Source organism: Sesamum indicum, linkage group LG1 (genome assembly GCF_026168435.1).
Source record: "Sesamum indicum cultivar Baizhima isolate 11 linkage group LG1, ASM2616843v1, whole genome shotgun sequence".
Classification (NCBI taxonomy): Eukaryota; Viridiplantae; Streptophyta; class Magnoliopsida; order Lamiales; family Pedaliaceae; genus Sesamum; species Sesamum indicum.
Window position 1 is genome coordinate 3,350,705 of NC_142657.1, and position 13,986 is coordinate 3,364,690.

At 34.7% G+C, this 13,986-nt stretch overlaps 1 long non-coding RNA gene across 1 annotated transcript; it reads left to right on the plus strand.

Moving 5' to 3' along the window:
* Positions 1-1,248: 1,248 nt before the first annotated feature.
* Positions 1,249-4,067, plus strand: LOC148789332 (uncharacterized). Its single transcript, XR_016067267.1, has 3 exons — positions 1,249-3,060; positions 3,144-3,251; positions 3,352-4,067. It is a non-coding gene; the product is annotated as an uncharacterized LOC148789332 (long non-coding RNA).
* Positions 4,068-13,986: the final 9,919 nt, after the last annotated feature.

Consider the following 13,986-nt stretch of genomic DNA (forward strand, 5'->3'; position numbering starts at 1 on the left):
AACGAAAACACAATTTCGACTTGCCTCAAGTATTTCTATAATTTCTGCATGATTTAATATTGTGGCTGTTATTGTTTGTTTCATAGATTGCTATAAAATTATTGTACCACACAAATAAATAAATAACCATTTCGCTACTAGCCATTATGAGAATCAAACAAAATAGCCAACATCCGCATAACCAATTAAATTGGAATTGAATACATTTGAATAGAATAACACCATATCCGTTGTACCTCTAAAATAGCAAAATATATGGTTAATTCCATTCCAATGCCTTTGCGTGGGTGAAGAACTATATCTTGCTAATAAATTAACAGCAAATGTTATATCAAGTCTTGTATCGTTAGCAAGATACGATAATGCTCCACTTCATCACTTTTTTGAGGTCTTAAAGGGTCCTTCACATCTAATGATCTTATAACCATTAGGATGCTCAACGAATGTGATTTATCCATATAAAATCGTTTTAACACCTTTGCGATATAAGCCTATTGAATGCACAAGGATTTTATTTTTTAATTGTTCAACTTGCAATCCAAGACAATATTTTATTCTTCCTAAATCTTTCATCTCAAATTATTTCTTTAAGCAGTTTATAGCCTTTGAAAGTTCTTTTGGAGTTTTAATAATGTTTAAGTTATCAACATAAACTGCAATTATAACTAATTCATTTCCAGATCTTCTCATGAAAATACATGGATAAATGGGATAATTATTATATCCTTTTTTCAATAAATGATCACTGAGATGATTATACCACACACTACAAGAGAGCAGGCTATAAGAGACGGAAATCAAAGACGGAAATATATCCATAAAAAAATTTAACCTTTCAAAGACGGATTTAACGATGGAAAACGTTTTCGTCTTAAAATTATAAAATAAATCTTTATATTAAATGAATTTTTGATGAATAGAAATTTTTGGGAAAAAATAAAAAATATAAAAAGTATTCCTTCTTTGATTCCGTCTTTGACTTGATAATAAAACAAAAAATTTAGACGGAGTATTTTCGTCTTAGATTCTCAAAATCTAAGACGGAATTAAAGATGGATTCAAAAAATATTTTTTTTTATTTCCGTCTTTGATTCTATCATTATTTCCATTTTTATTTTATATTTTTATAAATAAAAATTAAAAATTAAATTTGTTTTCTTTTTTCTTTTTTTTTATAGATATTATTGTTTAAAAATTATTATTGTTAGTACAAATGAAATTAAACCTCAAAATCCCCAATTGCAAGTTTCCCCCAAATTGCAGTCACGTACGAAGTGTTCTTCCTTTCTCGCTGTGCCGCCGTCAACAACTCGCCGGTGTATTATGCAGCTAGTTGTGGGTGGCCGGTGGAGGAAAGAGCCATTCGAACAAAAAGGTTAGTTTTTCTTTTGCTTAGTTATAGCTTTCAATCTCCTCTTTATTTTTCATTTTTCCCTATTTTTTACCTTGTTGATTAGCTTAATGTTGAAATAGATTTCTGTATGTAATCGTCGATGATTGAGTGGCTTGCTACTTGTTTGAAATTAGAGAAATATTTGAGTGCTTGCCACTTGTTTGATAAATTGCTTGAAAAATGATTGCTGTATGTTTTCTTTTTGGATCATATTTATTAACGATGGAGTTGCTTTTCTGCTATTACACTTTTTCACTGTGTTGTTTCCTAATTTGTTAGATCTTGATGGGTTTTTAGGATTTGAAGAATGAGGTCCCTTTTTAAGGCTATTTTCATTTCCCTGAAAAAAAAACAGAAGTTCATTAAAGATAAGGATATTGAAAATTATACTAATGAAAGCAAAATGTTAAGAGAGAATCAAGAATAAATAACCTTGTGGACATGTAAATATTCAGTAATTGCAGCCCTTTGTTCATTGTTCAACCTTTGTCAAGTATAAGATGCAGATTAGTCTCTAGAAACTGTTAGAAAGAGATAATACCACGAGATATGATGATATGATGATAGCTCGTGCTAACTGGACTTAGTGGACAAGAATATTTAGTCATAGGCCGGCCATTTTATATGATGGGAGGTTAATCAGGTTTTGCCTTAAGAGGCCATTGTGCCATTGATTAGCTACAAAATAGGCATTAACTAATGCTGCAGAAGACTCTTAATGAAAGTAAAAAATTGGAATAGTGAAGAAGGAAATACCAGCAATAGTTCTCATGTTTTGCTATTTTGACTCCTGTTCTGTTTTCCCCCTTGGCGCTAACAAATTGTGCTGAAATTCAAAGGAAAGTGAATCAATGATCAAGAAATGTTACAAACCTACAATAGATCCTAGAAAATTACACTGTAACTTTGCCATATTGGCCATTTATATTCCTGTCTCAGTGGCCGTGAGCATATTTAAGTTGGCTGAACATGAACCTTTTATTTTCAGTACAGACTGGTATGAAATGTTGGTGACATTAGAAATTTTCAGTATAGACATCCAAATATGCTCTTCAAACAAACTAATTATTACTAAAAGCCTGGGAAAATTCAAATAATTAACGTACAAGTACAATAGAACCCTCCATTCGACGGAGAATAGTTACTTCATTGTAGAAGTAAATAGCTTCAAAATCTGATTTCTTATTGTAATTAGTGGAAGATGGGAGTAGAATCCACATCCACAAAGAGAAAAGAGTAACCATAAAAAGAATAAAATGCAGCAGTCACGACTGAAACTGATTTGAGCTGGGCTAAGACATCCAATATGATAATCCACAAAGATCATACAAAGTTCTAAAGCAAATTAGACCCTTCGTCTCTGTCTACAAAATATATATGCAAAAAACATATAAACTTAGGTCACGGGCATGGATCAAAAGATTCTTGACCACTTTGACCAAGTTGTACTAGTGGGTAGAGAGCCTCGTACTTTAGATATGATTGGTAGAGGCCCTGATTGGATGCACACACATATATGGGAAGAATTAGTTGAGAAGCATTGGAGTGGAGAGAATTACAAGGGAAAATGCAAAATTGCCCAGAAGAATCGCATGACTGAGAAGGAGAGTTGCATTACAAAGCACACTAGTGGTTCCATTTCACAAGAAGCACACAGGATGAGAATGGTAAACTTTATTTTGAGGTTTTAAAATATTATTTATTGCATTTTATTTTCTAAATATTGATAATGTTATTTATATAATTTTAGGAAAAAGAGCTTGGCCGTGAAGTAAGTGAATTGGAGTTGTTTCATAAAACGCACAGAAGAAATCAATGAATTGGAGACTTTGTAGATAATAAATCAAAAAAAGTTAATGTAAGTACCTTTTATAGTCTTTTTCTTTTCATTATTGTTTCATAAATATAATAAGTTAGATTCTCACTACATGATATTCTTTGTATGTCACAATATGTAGGAAGATTATATCGCAAAAATAGGTGGTAGTAACGAATCCACTGAGCATTCATTTGATATGCAGTCATGGTGTGACGTAACCGGAGGGCCATCTAAAGGCTGGATATATGGATTTGGGCGTAGTCAGTCTTCTGACAGATTTAGTAGAATTTCTGTTACTTCAACACCTAGGAAATCTGAAGAAATATATAATGAGTTAACGAAAGTAATGGATGAAAAATATAATGAGTTAATTATGAAAATGCAAGAAGAACTTTTAAGACGAGAAGCAGAAAGTAAAAAGATGCTAGAGCAGGCTCTTGAGGAGTTGCAGAAGAGGGAAGAAGATGCGAGAAGGAGAGAAGAAGATGCGAGGAGGAGGGAAGAAGATGCACAAAGAAGGGTGGTGGAGCTTGAAGAAATGTTATGCAGATGGGATATACCAATCGCCGGTTTGCAGGTGGATCTGGACCTTATGAGCAACAAGATTTTGGTCCAAAGCGTTAGGCAATTTTTGATTTTGGTGGAAATTAAAGAGTATTGGAGCTTAAATAGTGATTATCCTTGTATTTAAGTAAAGAGTGCAAGCTCTTGAATGATGCGATGTTTCAAACTTTTTTATGATTGTATTTGGTGTATAATTGTGAACATGAAGAATTGCAAGTCTTCTGGGTAAACAACGATAGTATTTATCATACTTCCACTTTAAGTATATTAATTGGTTTCTTAGTTTTTGTATGGTTTTGGTTGATGCTTGTTTCATTCGTTATAATTGTGATACTTTATTTTGTCCAGGTATTTAGTCTCATTTTATTTCAGTTTTGCTTAAAAAAATTAGGGATTGAAGTAAAAGGGAGCTTTGTCTTCAGCTACAAAATTAAAGACGGATTCAGTGACAGAATCAACCACAGAAATAATGACGAATTTAGTGACAACAACATAAGATAATATTTTGTGACGGATTTTGAGACAGATCAACTACGGATTTAAAGACAGTTTGTCTAAGTTTGTTTGTTAAATGAAACAGATTTTAAGACGGATAATATTCCATAAAAAATACGGTGACAGATTCAGCGACGGAATTAGCCATTGGCTTTCAGCAATAGATTTTCTGATGGAATTTATCCGTCGCTAATACTATTAGCGACGGAAATATAGGCTTCAGAGATGGATTTTTCCGTCTCTGAAAGTCTGTTTTCTTGTAGTGACATTCGTCCTGATTGCTTCAACCCATATGAGTATTTATTTAATTTAGTAGAATAATGTTCTCGAGAATCTGAATTGTATGTTTCGAGCAAATGAAATTCTTCAAGGAGTTTCATATAAATATCATTATCAAGTGAGCCATACAAATAGGCCGTAACGACATCCAGTAGATGAAAATCTAGTCATTCTTTTACTGCCTGACTAATTAAGTACAAAAAGTAGTTGCATCCACCACAAGTGAGTAAGTCTCTTCATAGTCGATACTGGGTCTTTGCAAAAACTCTTGAGCAAAAGTCTTGCCGTATATATGAATGGGCAACAAGCCTTACCTTATATATGACAATTTCACCTTACTCATTTCGTTTTCACACGAATACCCATTTATCATCCGACATATCCTTTTTCATATTATCATCAGAATCATGCTCAACATTTTCAAAATGATCACCACTAAATTGATTTTGAAATCTAACCTTGTTTTCGCCTTGAACATTTGACAGTGGTAAGTCTATAATATGTGAAAATTGAGATTAGGATTGAGAAAGACTTTCAAAATCATTATAATTTGACATCTAAAAAGTTAAATAAAATGTAAATAGGAATAACAAAATTAGATGAAGATAACAAACTATACCCAATAAAGGAAAATCTAGAACAAATTATGCCCAACAAAGGCAAATGCATGAATTACATTGTTGTATAGGATAAAAAGTGACCATGTCATCAACCATATATTAAATGACCTGATAAAAGCAATTAGAAGCTTTTGCCACATAGTTCCTCCACCTAACAAACAAGAACTAATTCAATCACCATTAGAGATGAACCAAATATATTAGGGACCTGAAACTATAGGGTTTTATGGTTTATCTAGGGATTTCTTTTGAGGTTTAATTAGGTTCTAGGTAACAAGATAGACAATAATAAGTACTTTGTATTTTTAAAATGATGGACATCATTGGCTTCATTACTAGTAGCCTTTCTTACGAGCCAATATGTATCGTGCAATGAGTTTTGTTGTTCATTTATACACTAACTTATTACAACTTGTGCTTGAACTTTCTTTACTGAAAATGGGCTTCTTTTTAACTCTGTTATGATGAGGGGTGAAAAATTCTTTCTTTCGAGAGTCATTCTATAAGTATGAAATGATAAAATTAGGCAAAATAATCTCATCCATCAATTCAAATTTCTGGTGAATTCTATTGATTGAGATTCATCTCATAGTAAACTATTGATGAGTCAAGTCTGATGCTTTGTGGGAAAGGAAATAAATTTATTTCTTTTTCCTGCACATATAATTGTATTCAACTTTTCAACAAATTTTCCTTTTCTTGTGTGATTTGGATTCCTCACATGTCCAAAATCATTGTTCTTTCTTATAAACAAATCATCATTCAACCACCAAACAACAATCCAACCAATTATTTTTTCGATTCAATAGTCAGATAAACAAGAACCAAAAAGACCTTTAGAATTCTACCTAAGAATTTGCATTCTAGATTTCAAAATCAGGATCATTCATCATATTCAGACAAGGATTGTACAAAGAAAATCAAGAAGTCAACTGGAGTTACAGAAAGCAGATGAAGCTCTGATCCACTATCGGAATATGTTGTTTTGGTCTTTGATTGAAGGTTTATTATTCGAATTTCGGGATATCCAAATTGATGATTGGAGTTTTAAGTCCTTGTCGGAGTATGTTATCCCTGAAAGTTGTCATGTTTGCAGGAAAAAAACACGCTTTTAAGTGGCTACCGTATGATGGGGACAACTAAATTGGACCGTTGGGTCGAGGGAAAGGCAAAAATTGGGGGCAAATTAGAATCAGGCAAAGAAAGCGACGTCATTTCGAACAAGCGCGAGGAATTGAAGACTGGGGGAAAAATTTGAGGGATTCAGTCCTTAATTGAGCCCTAATTGATATGGGCATGCAGACACATGGAAGGCCAGGATGAAGCCGTGGAATCCTCTGTATCTTTTCCCTTTTTTACAGACACAGCACCACTTCAAGCCACAGATTGAAGACGAAGGACAAGAGGATGTTCTCTCATTAATGTTTCTATTTAATTTTGTTGTTTTCTTAGTCAGCTACAACTATGTAATGGAGAAAAGGGAGATTGTAAATGATCTTTTTTAATGAAATCAAGTCTTTTCTCTTCTCATCTCTGAAACTCTTCCCCTCCTCATCCCCATTTCTGTTATTATTTCTGCATTTATCTGAGTGTTCTTGATATTTGGCCTAGAGCCATCGATCATTGGAGTAAAAACACAAACAAAGAAAGATAAAAAAAATAGAAACTATGGCTGATGGAACTAGGTTGAAGGAGATACAAGAAGCTCAGGAAAAAACCGACATCCTACTCATGGATGAAAAAGCAAGAAGGCAAGTTAGTGAAGACGAAATTCATAGTAGATTAGACCAAGTAATGGAGGTTCAAGAAGGCCTACAAGCATCTATACTAAACGTAGAACATATCCTCCTAACTGTCCAGCAACAGCTCCAGAGTGTTGTGGAGCAACTCCAGCAATATAACAAAAACAAATCCATCCTTGGGGATGGATTGACAGCCACAATGAAAAAGGGGTCATCCTCTAGAGTTGCCATTCATAACTCTCTAAGACAAGAAAGCAGCAAAACATAGAGACCTGAATATCACAACCAACAATCTGCAAGTACCCACAGTGCACTGAATAAAATGGAATTTCCCTACTTTGAAGGTGAGAATGCAAGCCGATGGGTAAGGTGGTGGTCAAGGTACTTTCAACTTATACCTATTCTTGAAGACCAGAAGGTAGCTTTAGCTTCAATCTACATGCAAGGAAAGGCAGAATTATGGTATCAGGGATACACTAAAAAGAAGGAATTCAACTCTTGAGATGAACTTTTGGTGAGTGTGTTAGAGAGATTCGAAGATCTGGACAATGAAAGGGTGATGACAGACTTTAATAAACTTCAGCATGAAACTACTGTCAATACCTATCTGGAGAAATTTGAGGAACTCAAGGACCAAATGTTGATATTCAATAGAAATCTAGGGAAAGACTTCTTCGTGATGAATTTCATAAGTGGACTTAAGGAAGAGGTGAAGTCCTTTGTCTCTACCTGCAACCCACATCATTAAACGAAGCTGTGATCTAAGCAAGAAAACAAGAACATACTGTCAATGCAATCCTTAGGAGAGCATACCAACCAAACAGAGACAACCCTCCAAAACCACCCTTCAAACCACCTAACAAACAACCCCCACCCAAGCTAAACACTCAACCAAGAAGGTTCCTGACTGAAGTTGAGGTTAGAGCTAAGAAAGAAAGGAATTTATGCTATAGGTGTGATGAGCCTTATGTACCAGGACACAGATGCAAGTTTAGACAAGTCTACATGTTGTTGAGCAATGAGGAAGCTCAAGATTTTGATCAAGTTGAACAGGAGGAAACAACTAATGAAGAGGTGGATGCAGAACCAGATGTCATAGTCTCTTTGCATGCTATGAAGGGAAACACGAACTGCAAGACATTAAGGATTGCTGGTGTTGTAGAGGACAAGGTGATACTTATCCTTATTGATAGTAGAAGCACCCATTGCTTCCTAGATGAAAAGATAGCATTGGAATTAGGCTGTGAACTGGAAATACTACCCCTATGGTCATCAGAGTAGCTGATGGAGGCAAGCTCACTACCAACTGAGCTTGCTCCAGATTCAGGAGGGAGGTGCAAGGGTATAAGTTTCAGCACCCTGTCAGGCTATTGAAATTTGGGGGATACGATTTGGTGTTGAGTTGTGATTAGCTTAGCAAGTATAACCCTGTGGAGTTGGATTTTCACCAGCTTAAGATTACTCTGGTCAAGCAGACATGAAGGTGGTCTTTAGAACTTTACCTCACTCATCAGGGGACAAAGTTATGCTTATCCAGTCACTAGCAAGGGTGATTATAAGAAGGAACTATTAGACAGAAGAAGGTCTGCACATAATTCAGAAACAGACAACTCAGAAGAAAGAAGAATTTAAGGTGCTGGAACAATTGTAGCACTATGAGGATGTTTTTCAGGAACCTAAGTCATTGCCCCCTAAAAGAAGTATAGAACACTACATAGAGCTTCTCCTTGACGCCATACCGAAGAGACAACATAAATACAGATATGCTTTTGGGCAGAAAACTGAAATTGAGAAGATAGTTAAGGAGATGCTATAGAATGGGATCATAAGGCCTAGTCAAAGTTCCTTTGCATTACCTGTACTCCTAGTGAAGAAGGTTGGTGGATGGAGGCTTTGTGTGGATTACAGGTACCTTAACAAGCTCACCATCAAGCATAAATTTCCTATTCCTATCATTGATGAATTACTTGATGAGTTACATGGTGCTAAATATTTTTCTAAGATTGACTTAAGGTTTGGGTGCTTTCAAATAAGAATGAGAAAGGAGGATATACCTAAGACTAGTTTCATAACTCATAATGGTCACTATGAGTTCTTGGTTATGCCATTTGGCTTATGCAATGCACCCTCAACCTTCCAAGCACTCATGAATACTGTGTGTGAGCCTTATCTTAGGAGATTTGTTTTGGTGTTCTTTGATAACATTTCAATTCATATTAAGGACTGGGGTATGCTTCAAATACACCTCAAGAAAGTCATGGAATTATTGAGAAAGCATCAACTCTATGCCAAAAGGAGCAAATGTTCTTTTGCTCAACAAAAGGTGGAGTACTTAGGGCATATTATATCTTGGAATGGGGTGGTTACAGATCCCCAAAAAATTGAAAGCATGATCAACTGGCCTACTCCTACCACTGTTAAGCCACTCATAGGGTTTTTAGGGTTAATTGGCTACTATAGGAAGTTCATCAGGGGATATGGTGCAATTAGCCAACCACTGACCACCTTGCTAAAAAAGGATGGTTTGAATGGAATCCTGAAACTGAAGAGGCCTTCAAAAACCTCAAGAAGGTCATGACAACAACCCCTGTACTAGTAATGCCAGATTTTTCACAATCATTTACTGTTGAGACTGATGCTTGTGGAAGGGGGATAGGAGCTGTTTTGATGTAAAATGGAAGACATGTTGCTTACCTTAGCAAGGCACTGTCCTTGAAGAACATGGGTTATCCATCTATGAGAAGGAGTTCCTGACACTTCTCTTAGCTGTCACCAAGTGGAGACATTATTTACAAGATAGCATTTCATCATCAAGACAGACCAAAAAATTGATTCTATGCTGCAGCAAAGGTGGGTGACTAAATTGCTAGGGCTCAACTATGAAGTGCAGTACAAGAAGGGTACTGAAAATAGAGCAGCAGATGCTCTTTCATGAGTGGAGCATGCAGGAACTAAATTCACATCCAATGCAATCACCACACAAGTCCCACTTTGGATACAAGAGTACAGTTTAGCTATGAGTGTTCCAGACAATAATCTAAGCTAAGTCAGTGGAGGCAAAGTCTTATCCTGATTACAACTACCATGCTAGTCTTTTAAGGAAGGGGAATAGAGTGTGTGTGGGGAGCCATGGGAATATTAGGAGCAAGATCATTTCCTCACTACATGATGCAGCCTTGGGAGGGCATTCAGGGATTAATGGCACCTATCAGAGAGCTAAATCGTTGTTCTATTGACCAGTTATGAAACAAGACATCCATAAGTGTGTGAGTGAGTGTGAAATTTGTCAAAGGGCTAAGAACAAAAATAATCCATACCCTGGATTATTACAGCCCCTACTTATACCAGACAAGCATGGTCTTGCATAGCCATGGACTTCATTGAATGCTTGCCTATTTTTGAGGAAAAGGACTCTATTTTGGTTATTGTTGACAGGTTGACAAAATACTCCCATTTTATTGCTCTGAAACACCCCTATACAGCTGCAACTGTTGCTGAAATTTTTTTTGATAATATATTTTTTTTCGGTAAAGGTAAATTGCATTAAGAAAAAATCATAATGTTTCTTTGATAACATTTATAAACTGCATGGCCTCCATGTTAGCATATTTACAGATAGAGACAAAATTTTTACTAGCCTCTTCTGGAAGGAATTATTCACACTCACTGGGGTATCACTAGATATGTCATCATCCTACCACCCTCAGAGTGATGGCCAAACAGAAAGAGTGAATCAGTGCCTAGAGAATTATCTAAGATGCATGTGTAACCAGAAACCAAAGAGATGGGCTAAGTGGCTAACCTTAGCTGAATTCTAGTTTAAGACAAACTTTCATACAGGTCTGAAAGCAACTCCATTTTAGGCACTCTATGGTATCCTCCTCATCGGCTGACCATAAGACCTTATCTCCAGAATCACTATACAAAGGTTGAGAAACTTATCAGGGAAAAGGTCAAGATGATACCGTTGTTGAAGGACAACCTCCATCAAGCTCAACAATGAATGAGGATATATGCAGATAAAAAGAGGGTGGAAAGGAAGTTTGAAGTGGGTGATGAAGTGTTCCTGAAGCTGCAACCATACAGGTAGACTTTAGTAGCACTTAGGAAGAAATTGAAACTTACAGCTAAGTATTTTGGCCCTTTTAAGGTGATTGAAAAGGTTAGGCAATTAGCATATAAGCTGGAACTTCCTCTAGAGTTCAAGATTCATCCTGTGTTTCATATCTCACTCCTAAACAAGAAGATTGACTCAAGATACTTCACCTAACTTACCAGAAATGGAGGATGAAGTTTACAAAATCTATCCTGCAGCTATTCTGGCCAGACGATTGGTACCTCGGAACAACATTGGTGTTCCTCAAGTACTCATACAATGGTCGCATTCCTCGCCAAATCAAGCGACCTGCGAGGATTACTACAGTGTTGCAGCTAAGTTCCCTGGGTTTGATTCTTGGGACAAGGATCAAGAAAAGGAAGGGGAAATGTCATGTTTGCAGGAGAAACACGCTTTTAAGTGGTGCCCGTACGATGGGGACAACTAAATTGGACCATTGGATCGAGGGAAAGGCAAAAATTGGGGGCAAATTAGAATCAGACATCGAAAGCGACGTCGTTTTGAACAAGCACGAGGAATTGAAGATTATGAGAAAAATTAAGGGATTCAATCCTCAATTGAGCCCTAATTGATTTGGGCACGCGGACACATGAAAGGCCAGGATGAAGCCGTGGAATCCTTTGTATCTTTTCCCTTTTTTACAGACAAAGCACCACTTCAAGCCACAGACTGAAGATGAAGGACAAGAGGATGCTTGCTCATTAATGTTTCAGTTTAATCTTGTTGTTTTCTTAGTCAGCTGCAACTATGTAATGGAGAAAAGGGAGATTGTAAAGGATCTTTTTTAATAAAATCAAGTCTTTTCTCTTCTCATATATGAAATTCTTCCCCTCCTCATCACCATTTTTGTTATAATTTGTGCATTTATCTGAGTGTTCTTGACAGAAGTATTTCTGAATTATCAGCTGCAAATGAAAATTGGGATATCTCAAGGGGTTCTATTAAGGAACTAAAAGAAAATCGAGAAGAGAATTGCAGATGTTGGAGGTCTAAAATGTTGTCAGAATATGTTATCTCGAGACCTATTCTTGATTTTGATTAATCCAAGTTTGATAAGATCAGTTTTGGTAGATTTTTTATTGACATTCCAGATAATGAAGATTAATGTGCTATGTTATTTTTGGTGTAACATATAGCTTTGGAGTTGGAAAAGTAATTATTTTATTGTTTATATAATATAATCATTATGTCGTTTTTTTGTTTTTGATTTGAAAAAAATAATATTGAAGGAACTTTTTTTTGAATTAAATTTTAAATCTTTATTTGTGTTCGATTAATCTAGAAAACCAAGTGAAAAATTGTAATATTTAATCCTACTGTCTCTTAATTTTGAAAAATGATATTGTCAAATAATTTTCTAGTGAAGTAGTTGAACAAAATTTAATCTTGGACACGATTAGTTTGTTAACTTCAAATAGATAACCCAACACTTTTCGTTTTTGAATGGATTCAAATCCATATTTCTCTACCATTTTTTGGTCGACTCTTATAAAAACATCAAACTCTTTTTATTGTTTTACAAAAATTAATACAAATTCGATATCAGTTATGGGCATTCATGGATTTTGTGGGTTCTTGAATATGAAATTCGGGTACCGGAAACCCTAATCACGATCCATGTCCAACTTGAAACCGAATAAAAATCAATACAGATTGAAATAAGAGAAAGTGGATGATAAATATGATAGTATATTGATAGTTAAAAAATGACGCAGACAATTTAAAATAAATAAGTAATTATATAAAAAAATAAATATTTAAGAGTATAATTGGTATTTTAAAATTTAGTATTGCAACATTAGTCCCCGTTAGTTGTATGTTGCGAGTGGCTCTTTTTGGTATTAGCAACGACGGCATGCGGTTTCCGCCCACGTAATTTAATTCGATGCAATGCGAGAATTATCTATATTTTTTAAATTCATTAGAAAAGTCAATACACATTGATAATAAAATAATTTTTATAAAATAGTCTTTCTTACCAAAAATTAAAAAAAAAGAAAAAGAAATTAAAACCTATAGAAAACCAAAGACCATGTATAGAGATATAATGAATTAAAGTGAAATATTTTCATAAATTAATTTCGTATTCACAAACTGATCCAATTTCACCTACATAAATTGAAAAAAATGAGAATTACAATGCATCATGTTTAGTTTAAGGATAATTACACTTTTCTTCCATGACATTTGGTGTGATTACACACGTAAACTCCTTTTGGCTTGACAATTATATTTAATACTTAAACTTTTCTTGTATTTAACAAATAAGTTCTCCGTAATCAAAATTCACTGAATTTGCTGATATTAATAAAAAAAATTGAACGAAATTTGACATTTACCATCGATTGACTTAAAACCGGCTTATTACATGTCAAATAATTCTTTTTCGAATTAAACTACCCTTATAACTGTGAAGATATACCTCCTCACATGTATTACTCTTGAAAACGTATGAGAGTAATTTGATCATAAAAAAATTTATTTGACCTGCAATAAATCAGTAATAAGTCAATCAAGGTAAATGTACTTTTTTTTTATTTTTTATTAATATCAGCAAATCTGGTGAATTTTGACTAACAGAGGGACTTATTTGTTAGATAAAAGTAAACTTCATTGATGTTAGATATAATTTTTCAAACCCTAAAAAATTTACATGTAATTACACTAAATCTCAGGAAAGAGGAGGAAAATGTAATTATCCCTTAATTTAATGGCTGCAAATATTGAAAAACTTACTTGGAGCCTTTGTCTATGTGTATGTGCATCTACCATTTGATTTTGGTGCCTAACAAGAAAAAGTAATCGTAGTTGCCTTTACTTTTTCCGGCCTCTACTTCTCTATCACAAGCAAGATTTCTAATCCAATTGTGTCCCTCTTATCACTTGTTCTTTATTTTTCACCATATCCAACATTCAAAACATGTATAATGTTTGTCTTCTTTTTTTTTTTTTTTTCA